The 18,390-nt window shown below is 33.4% G+C and overlaps 1 long non-coding RNA gene across 2 annotated transcripts; it reads left to right on the top strand.

Moving 5' to 3' along the window:
• Positions 1–5,846: 5,846 nt before the first annotated feature.
• On the top strand, positions 5,847–8,347 carry LOC139839381 (uncharacterized). Of its 2 annotated transcripts, XR_011756938.1 has the most exons (4): positions 5,847–6,021; positions 6,278–6,315; positions 7,914–7,996; positions 8,258–8,347. It is a non-coding gene; the product is annotated as an uncharacterized lncRNA (long non-coding RNA). The 2 variants fall into 2 exon arrangements; XR_011756937.1 differs by lacking the exon at positions 8,258–8,347 and having other exon boundaries at positions 7,914–8,257.
• The last annotated feature ends 10,043 nt before the right edge of the window (positions 8,348–18,390 follow it).

Raw genomic sequence — 18,390 nt, 5'->3', positions numbered from 1 at the left:
TTCACGCCTCAACTCGTCTAATTCATTTAGTTGGGTCAAACGTAACCGACCCGCCTCCTTGTAATCCAAATTACATGCCCTTAACGCCCAATGCGCTTTGTGTTCAATCTCCAAAGAGAGATGGCATGCTTTCCCGTATACCATCCAGAAAGGAGTTGTTCCAATAGGTGTTTTGTAAACCGTGCGAAAGGCCCACAATGCATCGTTTAGTTTAACAGACCACTCTTTTGGATTTGCACCAACGGTCTTTTCGAGTATGCCTTTTAGAGACCGATTGGTATTTTCCACCTGCTCACTTGTTTGCGGATGATATGATGTTGAAATTTTATGGATAACTCCATAACGTTTCAACACCGTTTCCATTTGCGCATTGCAAAAGTGGGTGCACCGATCACTAATAAGGGCTTTAGGTGTGCCAAATCTTGAGAAAAGTTCCATCAAAAAGGTAACTACAACTCGGCCATCATTTGTTGGGAGAGGTTTTGCCTCCGCCCATTTGGAAACATAGTCTATGGCAACAAGTATGTAGAGGTAAGAATGAGACTTTGGAAAGGGCCCCATAAAGTCAATTCCCCAAACATCGAACACCTCACATACTTGGATGCTTTATTGAGGCATTTCATCCCGTTTAGTGATTTGACCGGCCCGTTGGCATGCGTCACAAGCCTTACAAACAGTGTAGGCATCCTTGAATATTGTAGGCCAATAGAAACCGACCTCGTAAACTTTCCTCCCCTTGATTTGGGGACCAAAGTGTCCACCCGTTGGACCAAGGTGACAATCAAGCAGAATTTCGGTGCATTCCTTCCCCGAAACGCCTCTGCGAATAACTCCATCCACACATCGCCTAAATAGATAAGGGTCTTCCCAAAAATAGTATTTTAGGTCACTAAAGAATTTATTCCTTTTCTGATGTGACCAACCGGTTTCTAAGTACCCCCCCAACAATGTAATTGGCGAAATCAACATACCACGGGTCTTCCACCTTCTCTACTCGCATGAGGTATTCACCGGGAAAATCATCTTTAATACTCGATTCATGGAGTACTTCAAGATTGGGATTTTCAAGTCTAGAAAGATGGTCAGCCGCGAGATTTTCGGCACCTTTCTTGTCTCGGATCTCGATATCAAATTCTTGCAAGAGCAAGACCCATCTTAGCAATCGAGGTTTGGCATCCGGTTTAGAGAAAAGGTATTTCAATGTCGAATGATCTGTGAAGACAATTGTCTTTGACAGGACAAGATAAGATCAGAATTTGTCAAAAGAAAAGACGATAGCAAGGAGCTCCTTTTCTGTTGTTGTGTAGATTAATTGAGATCCTTGTAAATTCTTTCTTGCATAGTAAATGGGTTGAAAACGTTTTTCAACCCGTTGGCCCAAAACTGAACCAACTGCAAAATCCGATGCATCGCACATTAGCTCGAATGGTAGTGACCAATTTGGAGCTATAATTATTGGTGCGTTAACAAGTTTTTGTTTTAAGATGTTGAATGCCTTAGTGCATTCACTCGTAAAAACAAAGGGTGCATCTTTTTCGAGAAGTTTATTCAATGGCGTTGCAATTTTTGAAAAATCTTGAATGAATCGCCGGTAAAACCCGGCATGCCCGAGAAAACTTCTCACACCCTTCACATTTGAAGGAGGTGGAAGGTTGGCAATGACGTCAACCTTTGTTGGATCCACCTGAATACCAACACTTGAGATTTTGTGCCCCAAGACAATGCCTTCTTTAACCATAAAGTGGCATTTCTCCCAATTTAGCACTAAGTTTGATTTCTCACACCTAATTAGCATTTTCTACAAATTTAGAAGGCATGAATCGAAAGTGTCACCGAAGACTGAAAAGTCATCCATGAACACCTCCATGCAATCTTCAATCATATTGTGGAAAATAGCCATCATGCACCTTTGGAATGTTGCTGGTGCATTACATAGACCAAAGGGCATTCGACGGTATGAAAAGGTGCCATAGGGACACGTGAAGGTAGTCTTTTCTTGGTCTTCGGGGGAGATGGGAATTTGAAAGTACCCCGAAAAACCATCTAGAAAACAATAAAAGCTATTTCCTGCTAGTCTCTCTAACATTTGATCAATGAATGGTAGCGAAAAATGGTCTTTTCTAGTGGCATCGTTTAACTTACTATAATCAATACAAACTCGCCACCCCGTAACAGTTCGTGTAGTGATAAGCTCATCCTTATCATTTGTGGTAACAGTTATACCACCCTTTTTAGGAACACAATGGACCGGGCTTATCCACGGACTGTCTGAGATTGGGTAGATTAGACCTGCATCTAGCAATTTAATGATCTCCTTCTTGACAACATCTTGCATATGAGGATTTAGCCTCCTTTGACGTTGCACCACTGGTTTGGAATTTTCTTCCATTAAGATCTTGTGAGTGCAATAAGAAGGACTAATTCCTTTTATATCATGAATTTTCCATGCAATGGTCGGTTTGTGGGCCTGTAACAAGGAAACAAGGCGTTCTTTTTCATGTTTAGAAAGAAGTGAGGAAATAATTACCTGAAGCTTCGAATCCTCCTGAAGGTAAGCGTACTCAAAATGATCAGGGAGCAGCTTAAGCTCCAAAATTGGAGGTTCCTCAATTGAGGGCTTACTCCGGTACTCGCTATCCTTGTTCAGTTGTTCTAACTCTTCCTCAGTTGGTTCATACCCATTTGCCATCAATGTAGCCATCACATCCATTTCTTCTTCAGAAAATTCTTCATCTCCACTCGCCAAATCGTATGTACCTGTTTCATCCGATTCGGGAAATTCCTGCAAGAGCTCATAATGCGAATCTATGCTTTGCATAAAATAACAAGTATCATCTGAAGATTCAGGATATTTTAATGACTTGTCAATTGCAAAAGTCGCACTAGCTTCACCAATTCTAAGGGTCAACTGCTGATCATAAACATCAATGACGCATCTAGCAGTATTTAAAAATGGTCGACCCAAAATAATTGGTATTCTGTCATCAACTTCCTTGTCTAAAACCACAAAGTCTGCCGGAAAAATTAGATTTCCGGTCTTAACTAACAAGTTCTCTATTATTCCTCGAGGGAATTTTATAGAGCGATCAGCTAGTTGAATTTCGTGTGGTTTTGAGTTCCCCAGGGGCTAATTTAAGGTAAATCGAATAGGGCATCAAATTGATACTTGAAACAACCCGTCCATATTACTATAAACGCAGTACGTTACTCATTGGTCCCATAGCGAGATATTTGACCTCTATATGATACGTTTTAGAAAAATATTGCATTCGTTTCATAAAAAGCACACCATTATTATACATAATGCATGTTTTAAACAAGTGGGCGATTATTTAAGAAATAATCCCCATGATACATCGGTTACCCAATACTACACATATGACATAACTGTCGAATATAATACATGACAAAGGTTTTATTGAATGCAACACTTCATTTAAACAAAAGCATGAGACTCCATGCACAGCTTGCTCAGATAATGCAACAGCGGAAGACTTTCTTAAGGACCTGAGAATAAACATGCTTAAACAGTCAACACAAAGGTTGGTGAGATATATAGGTTTAGCATCGATATAAATATAGACCACAAGATTTCATAGTTATATATATATGTACACTCGCAAGTGTATAAAAGTATTCTATAAGTTGTTGAGCGCTTCGGTAACCATACTTAACCATAATTGTAGCATATTCCCTTTATTATGAAATCTCCCTACACTGTACCAAGTGTAGTAAAAACGAAGTACTATGCAACCATTTACGATACTAGAGCGACTAGCCCGGTTGGGGTTGTCAAACCCGATAGATCTATCAATAGGATTCGCGCTTACATGTTCTTACAACATGTAAATATTAGTTACCAAGCTATTAGGGAAGATATGCAAGGTGGTACAACTCAACGTAGAATATATTTTAAGTACTTGTGTCTATGGCGTAAAACATAAAATGCATGTATTCTCATCCCAAAATATTTGTAGAGTTTAAAAATGGGACTATATACTCACGGTAGTAAAAGTATATTAATAATAAGTTTTCAGCTTATTAAAAATATGGCCGTCGTCCTTGGATTCACGAACCTATAACAATAATAATGATTCAGATAATAATACGACATGTGAATAAAATAAAACAAGTTCATAGAATACTTATATATTAATTTTTAACATTTTTATGTTAGTAGTCCTTTGTTAGTAGTCCAAAATAGTCCGAAATGTCCAACAGTCCAATAATCGGTATATATATAATCTTAGATTTACCCCCACGACGTATTGTATACGTATTGTCTTTGCATCAACCCAGAGACGTATTGTATACGTATTGTCTTAGAATTTATCAAAACGTATTGTATACTTATTGTCTTAGGATTTATCAAAACGTATTGTATACTTATTGTCATGGAATGTACCAAAATTATTATATACATATACAATCTCAGAATTAACTAAGATTATAATATTTTGTTATACTAATGATAACATATCCAAATATATATAGGATATAGGAAAAGTTAGCAAGGATATGGTTAATATAGTTTTTACAATATAAATTTCGTCCATACAACGTTAATTTTAGCAGATTTTGTTTTGCTCGCCAAATATTCATTACAACTCCGTTTAAAGTGAATCAAATTGCTATGGATTCCTTAAGAAGTTAATTTTTCAAAAACAAATCGAAAAGTTCAGCCCATGTATTAATATTCAGAGTTTTACCCTCTTTTTGTGCCGGTGGACAGATTTGGAAGAATCCCGGCATCCACCCAATATATGATTTTTGATAAAATACTTTCACTTTGTCTAAAATCATGAAAAAAATACTGGAAGTCTTATTTACATATATTAACATATTTCCAAAGTCTTAGCCTCGAACTCAAAGTCTAAGATAGGTTTTTAATTCCCAACCCAAAACAGCCCGCTTTTTACCGAATGGAGATTAAACGATATATGTTAAGTTTCAAGGTGTTCTTCATATGTGCAAGTTATAAGTTCTTATATTAACTTAATATAACATCATAATACATATAAATAAGTGTTATTAGAGTTAAGTTAGAAAGATTAGATTAGTTCTTCAAACAAGTTTAGAATCAACTAAACTATGTTCTAGTTTTTTAAACTCTTATATAGATAGCTATAAACATATGAATTGAACAAGAGTTGAAGTAGAGTTTTTACCTCAAGTTTAGAATGTAAAGTTGCTGGAAAGAAGTAGTAGAACAAAACTTGAGAGAGTTCTTGCAAGTGTGTGTGAAAATTGGAAGTAAAATTTGGAAAATGAATATGTAAAAATGAGTTAGAAATGGTGCTTATTTATATGCTTGAAAATTTAGTTTTTAGTGAAAATATCTAAGATAAGTTAAAATGTATTAAGTCATGGATGACATATTAAATTGATTAGGTCATGGATGACGTAATACACAAATAATTGCAGATTTCTATTGGTATATACCAATAGTAAATACTTCTAGAAGCTGTGTATAATACGGGTAAAAATACCGTATGAATGCGAGTAGAATTCTTGAGGAAATTGAACGAAAATACGAGTATAGCTATCCTTTATATGTATCTCTCTTCTTATTAAAAGAAAAACTAAATTGTGAAATAATATTTTAATTTGAATCTTTAAATCAATTTCTAACCATTAGATCAAGATTAAACACACTAATCTATCCATTCATTCAAATCACGAAAACTAGTTACTAATAAATATTAGGAATGTTAATTGAAAGACCTATATACCCTTAAAACATATTAGTATTACACTATACATTAAAATGGTTCCATAGAATTCGGGCTGTGACACAATTGAAACGGAGGTGTTAAACAATCATTAATTATTATTCAAATCAATTTCAAACGATAATTAATTCAAACATTTAGGATCAATTCAAATTATTCAAATCAATCATCTATGCCAAACCTAATTTTGATTGCCCTTTCAAAATGATTGATCCATTTTTAGCTTCGTCGTCTTCTTATTTGGGAACATTCGATTCGTTATTTTGCGACTTTCGATTTCACGGTTGTGGTAATTATGTTGCTTTCTGAATTTTTAATTGGTTATTATGCTTTTCGATGTGTTTCTTTTTTGTTAAAATATCGCCGATTGTGCCTTAAAGCTGCATGTTTTTTTTTCCAGGATTTGGTAACGTTTTTGGCATGTTCATTGTCGTTTGTTTTGTTAGCTTAATTTAGTATCGATTGTTGTCTATGATTTTGGACATTAAAGTTCTTGGTTGTTCATAGTATCGACGATTTTTTGTTTCTTTTTTTTTTTGTTACAGGTTGTTACGCTTTTGTTTAAAGACGGTTGCCCATCCAGGTAAACGTTTCTTCTTAGTTATTTGTTAAGTTCTTAAGTTTAATGTTTTTTGGCTTTTCATATTTTTAAGGGCCGAATAGTCTGTATCTTTGGTTACGTGTCGTTGCAAATGTTAATGGATGTTGTTGTTGGCATTGGTAGTTGCGTTGTGAGTTACATGTTTAGAGTAAGTTTTATTTAGCGTTGGTTAATTGTTGTGCGACATGAGTGGTAGAAAGAGGTGCAGGAACTTTGAGGTTGGTGAGTTCTAATCCAGTGAAAAGTATCGATGGTTCTGGAGAGTATGTTTCCGGTTGTGCTTCACAAAGATAGTTTTTTTTTTTTTTCTTCTTTCTAATTCTAATTCTTTTTTTCCCATTTTCTAATTCCTTTTTTTCTAATTCTTTTTGGTTAGCATTGATAATTATAGTGTTGTTAATAAATAAGTTTGTTGCTGGGCGTGTGCTTCCTCGGATTATATCACAAATACAGATTGCAAGGCGTATTTTTTGTGAGATGATAGCAATTTGTGTCAGTTGCTTCATGGTATATTCTCTAATGTTGTATTTGAGGCTTCTTCTTCTTCTGGTTGTTTTGGGGATATACCACTTTCCTCTCTTAAAACCAGGTTTTTTCCCTTATGTGTCCTAATTATTTTAGTATTGGGAGTTTCATTCATTTAGGGTTGACGGAGTGATTGTTAAGCCGATCACAAAGACACGAAAAGGTAAAGCGGTTGTCGGGTAGATGTGACTGGTTTGTTGTTGAGTTGGTTGTTTTTAGAGTGTTTTTTTCCCTTATTTGTTTAGATAGTGTTAATTTGGACTTGTATTTGTTTGTGTTCCGGGTTCGTTTTGTGATCCAGTTGCTCAAGGCTCGGTTTTAGTTAGCTTTTGATTCTTGTTTAGTGTTAGGGTTCGTTTACTGCTTTCGAGCCTTGAGGTGGTTTTGGTTCTTTTGTTTCTGTGTTCGTCTTTTCATCTATTGATGAAAAGTCTTAATTTTAATGTTATCTATTTTTTGCCAAAAAAAAAAAAAAAAAAAAAAGAAAAAAAAGTCAGTTAATATATGTTACTGTTGTAAGTTAGTTTACTTTGCAGCTAATGTTGTTCATTATTGATATTGATGATGTTTGTTAGTGGTTGACAATGGGTTTAATCAGTTGGCTGGTCAAGATGGTTTGTGGTGTCATTTTAATAGATGGCAGAATCAGAAGTCATCAGGTTGTAAACTGATTAGCTAATTAGCAATATGCTCTCTCTTTATATTTTTGTTCCATTAATCATATACATGATACATATTTCACTAAATTGATTATTGCATTTTGCTATATTTGTGTAATTGAATTTCTTCACCCATAATTTTAATGTTCTTACTTATGTGATTTCAGTATAAGAGATTGTAAGAACTACCGACAACATTTTACAGCTAAATATCATAATCATTATAACTTTCATCATCATTTTATTCATATTGATTATTTAACTGAATAAAAATGACATATCGATTGAATCGTATTGTCCTTCGTAGGTGTTAGAGTTGGATCATAATGATTTGTATAGTTATGTTGTGGGGGTTTGAGAACAATGTGTTGGAAAATAATATAGTTTCAATTGCAGCGAAGCTTATTCAGCCAAATGGTTACCAAAGATGACGCATGAAATGGTTTTAGTAAACTATGAGAAGCCAAACTTTTGGATTTGTAAGTACTGTTTTGATGTAATCTTTTTACTAGCTGGAGGCGTCATTAGTTATTTTAAGTGTATGCTCATTTTCATGTAACACGCACATGAGTGGAAACTTTAACCCATTAATAAGAGATAAATGAGTTGATTTAGGCTATACTTTATCACTGATGAGTAAGTTGTATAAGTTATTTACAAAATGCTAAGAAGTGAGTCGGTTTAAAAGTTAGCCGTTATGTCACTTTCCATATTTACCTACCTTTGTTAATGAATTGAAGCCTGGTTCTATTACATCAAAGAGTGCCAACAGGGATTTCATATAATGCAGATGATGGAGTTGTTAATCGCAAAAGGTACTCAAAGTTGTGTGTAAACCAATATGGACTATGTTTTTCTGTATTTCAAATGTTATACTGATGTTACATGAAATTTAATTTAGTAATTTGATTGATTTATGTCGTGTAAAATGTTTTTTTTAACATTGTTGTTCATATAGTTGATCTATGGACTTTTTTTTAACATTGTTGTTTATGACTTATTTTACTTCGCTAATCTGTTTATAGCCCCCTAAGAATTTGACAAAAAATTATTTGATTGTTTGCTATAACAATCAAAAAGTAATTTATAAAAGCCTCATTTCTACTTTACTATAACATAAATTCTTTAAAGAATCCCGCGAATTCGCGGGTCTTTAACTAGTTGGTATATTATAAAGTGTATTTAATACTTGTAAGGATGTATTTACACTCGTAATACTTTATATGTAAATACATTTTAACATAAGTTAATTACGTCGTTTAAATAGTAACATATATATTGTTCAAAAACTCTTTAAATTAGTAGTATGAAAATATATATATATATATATATATATATATATATATATATATATATATATATATATATATATATATATATATATATATATAATACTTTGTTAATATACTTAATAAGATATTTAATTATCATATTTTCAAGTTTAATCTCTCTCTCTCTCTCTCTCTCTCTCTCTATATATATATATATATATATATATATATATATATATATATATATATATATATATATATATATATATATATAATTAATACAAGTTATGACGTTCGTGAATCGTAAGAATAAAATGGTGGTCAAACGTTTACATAAATTCCGTTTCAATTAATCAAGTCTTAACAAGTTTGATTGCTTAACATGTTGGAAACATTTAATTGTGTAAATATTAATCTCATATATATTAACGGAAAAATCCGGGTCGTTTTACACATAATTGTTCGTGAATCGTCAAGAGCAGTCGATGGGTAAATGAATACATGAACACAGTTCAAAGTTTTTTTGAGATTTCAACATTACAGACTTTGCTTATCGTGTCGAAAACATATAAAGATCAGGTTTAAATTTGGTCGGAAATTTTCGGGTTGTCACAGTACCTACCCGTTAAAGAAATTTCGTCCCGAAATTTGATTGGGATGGTCATGACTGACAATAAGTATGTTTTCATGACTCTTATGAGTTGGAAATTAGAGTTTTATTATCATTAAGTAATATGAATAAGACAATGTGTTTATGTGAAGAGTACGAGTGAAGCTACCACAAAAGAGTGAAATGAGTAGGTGTAGATTCGTCATATCTCTTGACGTAGATAGGATTGATTTCCAAGTTCACTAGATTTGGAGAAAATCTTCGTAATAAGATTTGATTATTCGGTAATCAAGGGAATTAGGATCCGCTTTAAATGCGATCATCTGTTTTGATTGCTCTGTCGGATATTTTACTATAAATTCACCCCCTTCGTTTCCTTACAACTCACACCTTCTATTCTTTCTCTCTCAACTCATACTTTAAAGTATTCGTCAATATGCTCCATCCGGTTCTAATCCTTGATATACTCCTAACTTTTATATCCGTCATTCTTCTTTTTTTATCTGCCGCCAGAAGAATCTATTCACTTCTACTATACTCTTGGTTTTATAGTGTTTTTAGTTCTCCCGTGTCTTTTCGTTGCAATACATATTGATATACACGGTTTGTAATTTATGTATTGTCGCCGGGCCTTATATCTTTCCTTATTTTTCGGAGTCCCTGCTCCGGTTTTTCCATAATCATTGACATCTACCGTTAATGGTCTTTTCTGTTTGCTGCGATTTATACCTCCATTCTATTTCGGAGCTTCATGCTTTTGTTTTCTTTTCGCAAGTAATGGTCCAGAATTCGTAGGTATGGAGTTTTGAATTATCATAATATACAAAGTAGAAAGGAAAGGTAGTAGCACGATTTGATTTGTCAAATTACCAGAATATCCGAAAAAGACCGAATCATCAAGAAAATATTTTCTTGATATTTTTTAGAGGTTAAATAGAATGCAAGAGTTGTGTAACATGGTACATGATGACGTTATGATATGTGAATCATCACATTCCATTTAGAAACTCAGCATGACTTACTGTGATATAATCACGTTGATCAAGTGTCATTATATTATACTAACTCATGCTTCAGTTCCCAACACTACTTCAAAAACATTCATATTTTAAACTCAAAGGTTTCAGAATTTAGAAACTAAAATAGTTTCTTTTATGACGTAAAACAGATAGCGCGAAGAGGTAAATGATTTCGGATAACAATAGTTATGAAGATATCTTCAGAAACATCAAAGATATTTATAATGAAAGATATGATGATATCTTAGAATATCTAAGATCAGAGGATGAGGAAGAATATTGTCCGCAAGAGTTGAGAGTAAGGAACAAGGTATTCGCTAAAGACTTCAGCAGACACTGAATCATTTGGATTCTTTGAAGGCATATTTAGTCTTTGTGATTTGTCCACAGCCTCCTTCATGGTTTACTCAATCCGTTTTCCAATTCCAAACCTTCTCTTTTTCGGAGCTTTGCCAACACACTATTCTTTATCATCAAACTTTTGACTGTTACGGTTGTCTACAGTTTCTGCTGCTTCATTCAGCTTTTTCAAAATTCAGGGTATTGATTCGTAGACTGGGCGCTTTTCAGAAATTCAGAATTGAAGATCAAAATTTCCAGGAGTTACACATTATATGTATACATATAATTGAAGTGAAAACGCTGCGAGATTCGAGATTGATGATTGATGATTCCCGGTAATTGGTATGGCAATTATTGTTACAGGATGTAGGTGAGTACATGATGGGGTTTCATGAATAATATAGATATTTTTCAGAGAGACTAAAGCCGAAGTTGCTGGTACATCTGCTGATAATATAGTGGAATATAAAAGGTGCTCCGGTAACGATAGCGAAAGGGCAACGTATATATTGAGGTTATAATACGGCTAATCCGACTGAAAATTCGAAGTTGACTTGCTGGAGCCGTGACAAAACTGGCTACTTTGAAAAGGAATTGCAAGGTTATTTTCGACAACAACAACGCTAATGGCTCACGAATTTGTGTTAAACCAGGAGTTTTCTAGATGCATGATTGTGGATAACTTGTGGTTGGATCATCATCTCGATTGTTTCTTAATTGAGGTGTTTTCAAGAATCATGAAGGGTTTGAATGTAGATTGCAATGAATTTTTGAATAACACAAAAATTGTTTTATGGGTTTAATGAATAGAAGTGATGTTTTAGCACAGTTTTGAAGTCAAAGTATAGCTTTGAAAGATGTGGAGATTTAAGAATGATCTTCCGCTGAGTCTTGACTTGGATTCTGATATGTCAAAATTAGAATATGAAATTGAATTTGGATGAGAACGGTTGTTTTGATTTCTATGAAAGAATGTATATCGTTGTGAAAGTAGTGAGTATAGTTGATGATTGCTGAATCAGATTCGAAGAATGCAATATATTAATTGTGAATTTATATATCTCTCGGGTATTGCCTACCCGTTAAAAGTTTCACAAGTAATATTTTGGTACAGGAGAATTTTTATTACAGTCTTTATGAAAATATATGTATATTTTCTTCAGATGTAATACAGATTTGATGAGTTAATATTAAATTAAGCTCATTTGATTTTCGGATGGAATTAGAAATGAATAATCTCGAAAACAATAGAGATTACATAATCTTCGCGGAGTATTTCACTAATGTAATCAATACTTTATTATTTATTCTTATTGACATTCCTTGGTGACGGATGTTGATGCTTGTGAATTCATGCGAACTTCATAAGATATGAATGATGTTTTCTAGAAAGCTTCAAGTATATCTAAGTGTAAAATCAAACATGTAATTGAATAATACACTTAGTTTATTCTGAAACGGAATTCATGGAGTCGAAACAGAGGTCGTAGTTAACGATGGTTAAGTTGTTAAGAAAGGATGTACATCATAGCATATTAGTAATATGAATTTAACCAAGTAGTATCTACCCTTATTTAATTCATACATAATAGCTTAGTACGGAAAGATATATTTTGATCTCAAAATTCATATATATATATATATATATATATATATATATATATATATATATATATATATATATATATATATATATACATATAATTTCTTCAGGAGGAATGAGTTAATACTTCATAACTCGTTGATACAATATACGCGTTGTTGATTTGTGATGATGTTGATGATTATGGAATTGGCGGAGCTCGTAGTGCTACAGGTTTTGCCGGTGTTGGTGATACTGATGGTGATGCTGGTGGTACTACCGGTGGTGCTTGTATAACAAGTCTATCTTGTAAACCATGCACCATTCTTGTTAGGGTTTCTACTCTTCCTTCTATCATTTTGGTCCACTCATCTGATTTATGGTTAAGGCTGGAATAGATAATCTCTAAGACTTTAGAGATTACATAATCTCCGCAGAATTTTTCTCCAATGAAGTTATGAATCAATACTTCATCGTTGATTTTTATTAGTACTCCTTGGTATCTATGGTGCGTATGACGTTGGTGCTCGAGGTACAGATTGTGACGTTGAGGTGTGGGATGCGGATGTTGTTGTTGATGGTGGTAATGGTACTGTTGATGTTGCTGATGGTGGTACTGTTGATGCTGGTGATGCTGCTGGTGTTTGTAACCTTTGCACCATATTCTCCAAAGTCACTATCCGAGTGCGAAGTTCGTTGACTTCTTCTATTACACCGGGATGATTGTCAGTTCGGACGAGCGGATGAATAAGATCTATAATGTGAGATAGTATATAATCGTAACGAGATACTCTGGAAATGAGAGAGAAAATGGTGTTTCAGACAGTTCGCCGGTAAGTGCTTCAGGTTCTTTGCCAAGAGGGAAATGTGGTGGATGGAAGGGATCACCTTCTTCTTATCTCCAATGATTAAATAGACTGCGAACCCATCCCCAATTCATCCAGAATAGATGATGGCTAATTGGTTGATCCATTCCAGTCACACTGGTTTCGGAGCTCGAGTGAAACTCCATATCGGAATCCGAGAGACTTGAACTAGTGGCGAGTTCCATTTTGTATGATTGAATAAAGGATTTTTCGATATGAAATGATTTCCGGCTATCGGATGGTATTCTAATTACATAGAATATCTATATATATATAGAACAAAAGATTTCGTAGATTACGGAGGAATTTACGGAATATGTCAGGCAAAGTTTACAGTAACAGATACGCTAAGATATGATTTAGCAGATATACTAAGATATGAATTTTGTCTATACACTATCTATGCAATAATTGCAGTAAGACACGTTAAGACTTAAGATGATAAACAGGTAATTTCCGACCAGAAATGATAAGCAAAACTTTTGACATGTAGACATGGCCGAAGTCCAGACTCACTAATGCATCCTAACAACTATCAGTTAGACACACTAATGCAAGACCTGGTTCGCTAAGACCACCGCTCTGATACCAATTGAAACAACCCGTCTATATTACTATAAACGCAGTACGTTACTCATTGGTCCCATAGCGAGGTATTTGGACTCTATATGATACGTTTTAGAAAGAATTTGCATTCGTTTCATAAAAAGCACACCATTATTATACATAATGCATGTTTTAAACAAGTGGGCGATTATTTAAGAAATAATCCCCATGATACATCGGTTACCCAATACTACACATGTAGTGACCCGAACTTTTCCATATTTATATATATTAATTGAGATTGATATTTACATGATTAAATGTTTCCAACATATTAAGCAATCAAACTTGTTAAGACTTGATTAATTGAAATATGTTTCATATAGACAATTGACCACCCAAGTTGACCGGTGATTCACGAACGTTAAAACTTGTAAAAACTATATGATGACATATATATGGATATATATATATATATATAGTTAACATGATATTATGATAAGTAAACATATCATTAAGTATATTAACAATGAACTACATATGTAAAAACAAGACTACTAACTTAATGATTTTTAAACGAGACATATATGTAACGATTATCGTTGTAAAGACATTTAATGTATATATATCATATTAAGAGATATTCATACATGATAATATCATGATAATATAATAATTTAAAATCTCATTTGATATTATAAACATTGGGTTAACAACATTTAACAAGATCGTTAACCTAAAGGTTTCAAAACAACACTTACATGTAACGACTAACGATGACTTAACGACTCAGTTAAAATGTATATACATGTAGTGTTTTAATATGTATTTATACACTTTTGAAAGACTTCAATACACTTATCAAAATACTTCTACTTAATAAAAATATTTACAATTACATCCTCGTTCAGTTTCATCAACAATTCTACTCGTATGCACCCGTATTCGTACTCGTACAATACACAGCTTTTAGATGTATGTACTATTGGTATATACACTCCTATGATTAGCTCTTATCAGCCCATGTGAGTCACCTAACACATGTGGGAACCATCATTTGGCAACTAGCATGAAATATCTCATAAAATTACAAAAATATGAGTAATCATTCATGACTTATTTACATGAAAACAAAATTACATATCCTTTATATCTAATCCATACACCAACGACCAAAAATACCTACAAACACTTTCATTCTTCAATTTTATTCATCTAATTGATCTCTCTCAAGTTCTATCTTCAAGTTCTAAGTGTTCTTCATATATTCTACAAGTTCTAGTTACATAAAATCAAGAATACTTTCAAGTTTGCTAGCTCACTTCCAATCTTGTAAGGTGATCATCCAACCTCAACAAATCTTTGTTTCTTACAGTAGGTTATCATTCTAATACAAGGTAATAATAATATTCAAACTTTGGTTCAATTTCTATAACTATAACAATCTTATTTCAAGTGATGATCTTACTTGAACTTGTTTTCGTGTCATGATTCTGCTTCAAGAACTTCGAGCCATCCAAGGATCCGTTGAAGCTAGATCCATTTTTTTCTTTTCCAGTAGGTTTATCCAAGGAACTTAAGGTAGTAATGATGTTCATAACATCATTCGATTCATACATATAAAGCTATCTTATTCGAAGGTTTAAATTTGTAATCACTAGAACATAGTTTAGTTAATTCTAAACTTGTTCACAAACAAAAGTTAATCCTTCTAACTTGACTTTTAAAATCAACTAAACACATGTTATATATCTATATGATATGCTAACTTAATGATTTAAAACCTGGAAACACGAAAAACACCGTAAAACCGGATTTACGCCGTCGTAGTAACACCGCGGGCTGTTTTGGGTTAGTTAATTAAAAACTATGATAAACTTTGATTTAAAAGTTGTTATTCTGAGAAAATGATTTTTATTATGAACATGAAACTATATCCAAAAATTATGGTTAAACTCAAAGTGGAAGTATGTTTTCTAAAATGGTCATCTAGACGTCGTTCTTTCAACTGAAATGACTACCTTTACAAAAACGACTTGTAACTTATTTTTCCGACTATAAACCTATACTTTTTCTGTTTAGATTCATAAAATAGAGTTCAATATGAAACCATAGCAATTTGATTCACTCAAAACGGATTTAAAATGAAGAAGTTATGGGTAAAACAAGATTGGATAATTTTTCTCATTTTAGCTACGTGAAAATTGGTAACAAATCTATTCCAACCATAACTTAATCAACTTGTATTGTATATTATGTAATCTTGAGATACCATAGACACGTATACAATGTTTCGACCTATCATGTCGACACATCTATATATATTTCGGAACAACCATAGACACTCTATATGTGAATGTTGGAGTTAGCTATACAGGGTTGAGGTTGATTCCAAAATATATATAGTTTGAGTTGTGATCAATACTGAGATACGTATACACTGGGTCGTGGATTGATTCAAGATAATATTTATCGATTTATTTCTGTACATCTAACTGTGGACAACTAGTTGTAGGTTACTAACGAGGACAGCTGACTTAATAAACTTAAAACATCAAAATATATTAAAAGTGTTGTAAATATATTTTGAACATACTTTGATATATATGTATATATTGTTATAGGTTCGTGAATCAACCAGTAGCCAAGTCTTACTTCCCGACGAAGTAAAAATCTGTGAAAGTGAGTTATAGTCCCACTTTTAAAATCTAATATTTTTGGGATGAGAATACATGCAGGTTTTATAAATGATTTACAAAATAGACACAAGTACGTGAAACTACATTCTATGGTTGAATTATCGAAATCGAATATGCCCCTTTTTATTAAGTCTGGTAATCTAAGAATTAGGGAACAGACACCCTAATTGACGCGAATCCTAAAGATAGATCTATTGGGCCTAACAAACCCCATCCAAAGTACCGGATGCTTTAGTACTTCGAAATTTATATCATATCCGAAGGGTGTCCCGGAGTGATGGGGGATATTCTTATATATGCATCTTGTTAATGTCGATTACCAGGTGTTCACCATATGAATGATTTTTATCTCTATGTATGGGATGTGTATTGAAATATGAAATCTTGTGGTCTATTATTATGATTTGATATATATAGGTTAAACCTATAACTCACCAACATTTTTGTTGACGTTTTAAGCATGTTTATTCTCAGGTGATTATTAAGAGCTTCCGCTGTCGCATAATTTAATAAGGACGAGATTTGGAGTCCATGCTTGTATGATATTGTGTAAAAACTGCATTCAAGAAACTTATTTTGTTGTAACATATTTGTATTGTAAACCATTATGTAATGGTCGTGTGTAAACAGGATATTTTAGATTATCATTATTTGATAATCTACGTAAAGCTTTTTAAACCTTTATTGATGAAATAAAGGTTATGGTTTGTTTTAAAATGAATGCAGTCTTTGAAAAACGTCTCATATAGAGGTCAAAACCTCGCAAAGAAATCAATTAATATGGAACGTTTTTAATCAATAAGAACGGGACATTTCAGTTGGTATCCGAGCGTTGGTCTTAGAGAACCAGAATTTTGCATTAGTGTGACTTATCGAGTTTGTTAGGATGCATTAGTAAGTATGGACTTCGACCGTGTTTACTTGAAAAATGATTGCTTAACAAATTTTGTTGGAAACTATATACTTTTAACATGTGAATATTATGTAATATATTAATCTCTTAACGCGTTTGATATTATGTGATAGATGTCTACCTCTAGAACAAGTCCCATTGACTCACCTAATAATAATGAAGAGTCAAATATAAATTGGAATGATTCGTGGACTGATTCACAAGTTCCCGAAGAGGAACCGGAAGAAGAGTCGGAACCGGAAGAAGAATCGGAACCGGAAGAAGAATCGGAACCGGATGAAGAAATAGAACCGGTAGGGGAAATAATAAAACAGTTAAGTAAAAGAAAATCCTCAACCAACCGACCAAGGTTAATTATGGTCAATGGTGTTTCCGCCAAGGAAGCAAAATATTGGGAGGATTACCAATTCTCCGATGAATCGGATTCCGACGAGAATTCCGATGATGTTATAGAAATTACCCCAACTGAATTTAAAAAGGCAAAAGAAAATAATAAGGGAAAGGGCATAAAAAAAGAGAAATCTAATTCCAACCCCGATGAACTTTATATGTATCGTCAACCCCCGAAGTCCTTAAGTTGTAACAATGACCCGGGAACCTCTAAACCACCAGGTTTTTCTAAACCAATGTGGAAAACGACGGCTCGTATTTGGGGAACATCATATATCCCTAAAAACTTGGCAAAACGAACCAAAACCGAAGAAGAAGAAACAAGCGAGTCGGAATAAGATAGTTGTATTCGTGTGGTGTAATATATGTAATATAGTGTGCTTATGCTTTATGATATATGTAAAAATTGCTTGTATTAATAAGTATTTTTTTTATGAATCTAACTCTTGTCTATTTTACAGTATAAAAACACAAAATGGATAGACAACCCAATATTTTAAGAGACCTACCCGGAGACATGATTGATGAAATCTTGTCTAGAGTCGGTCAGAATTCTTCGGCACAACTATTTAAGGCGAGATCAGTTTGTAAGACATTCGAAGAACGTTCCAAGAATGCCTTGGTTTACAAAAGGC

The sequence above is a fragment of the Rutidosis leptorrhynchoides genome, chromosome 4 (assembly GCF_046630445.1).
Source record: "Rutidosis leptorrhynchoides isolate AG116_Rl617_1_P2 chromosome 4, CSIRO_AGI_Rlap_v1, whole genome shotgun sequence".
Taxonomy (NCBI): Eukaryota; Viridiplantae; Streptophyta; class Magnoliopsida; order Asterales; family Asteraceae; genus Rutidosis; species Rutidosis leptorrhynchoides.
This window is presented reverse-complemented; position numbering and strand designations above follow the sequence as displayed.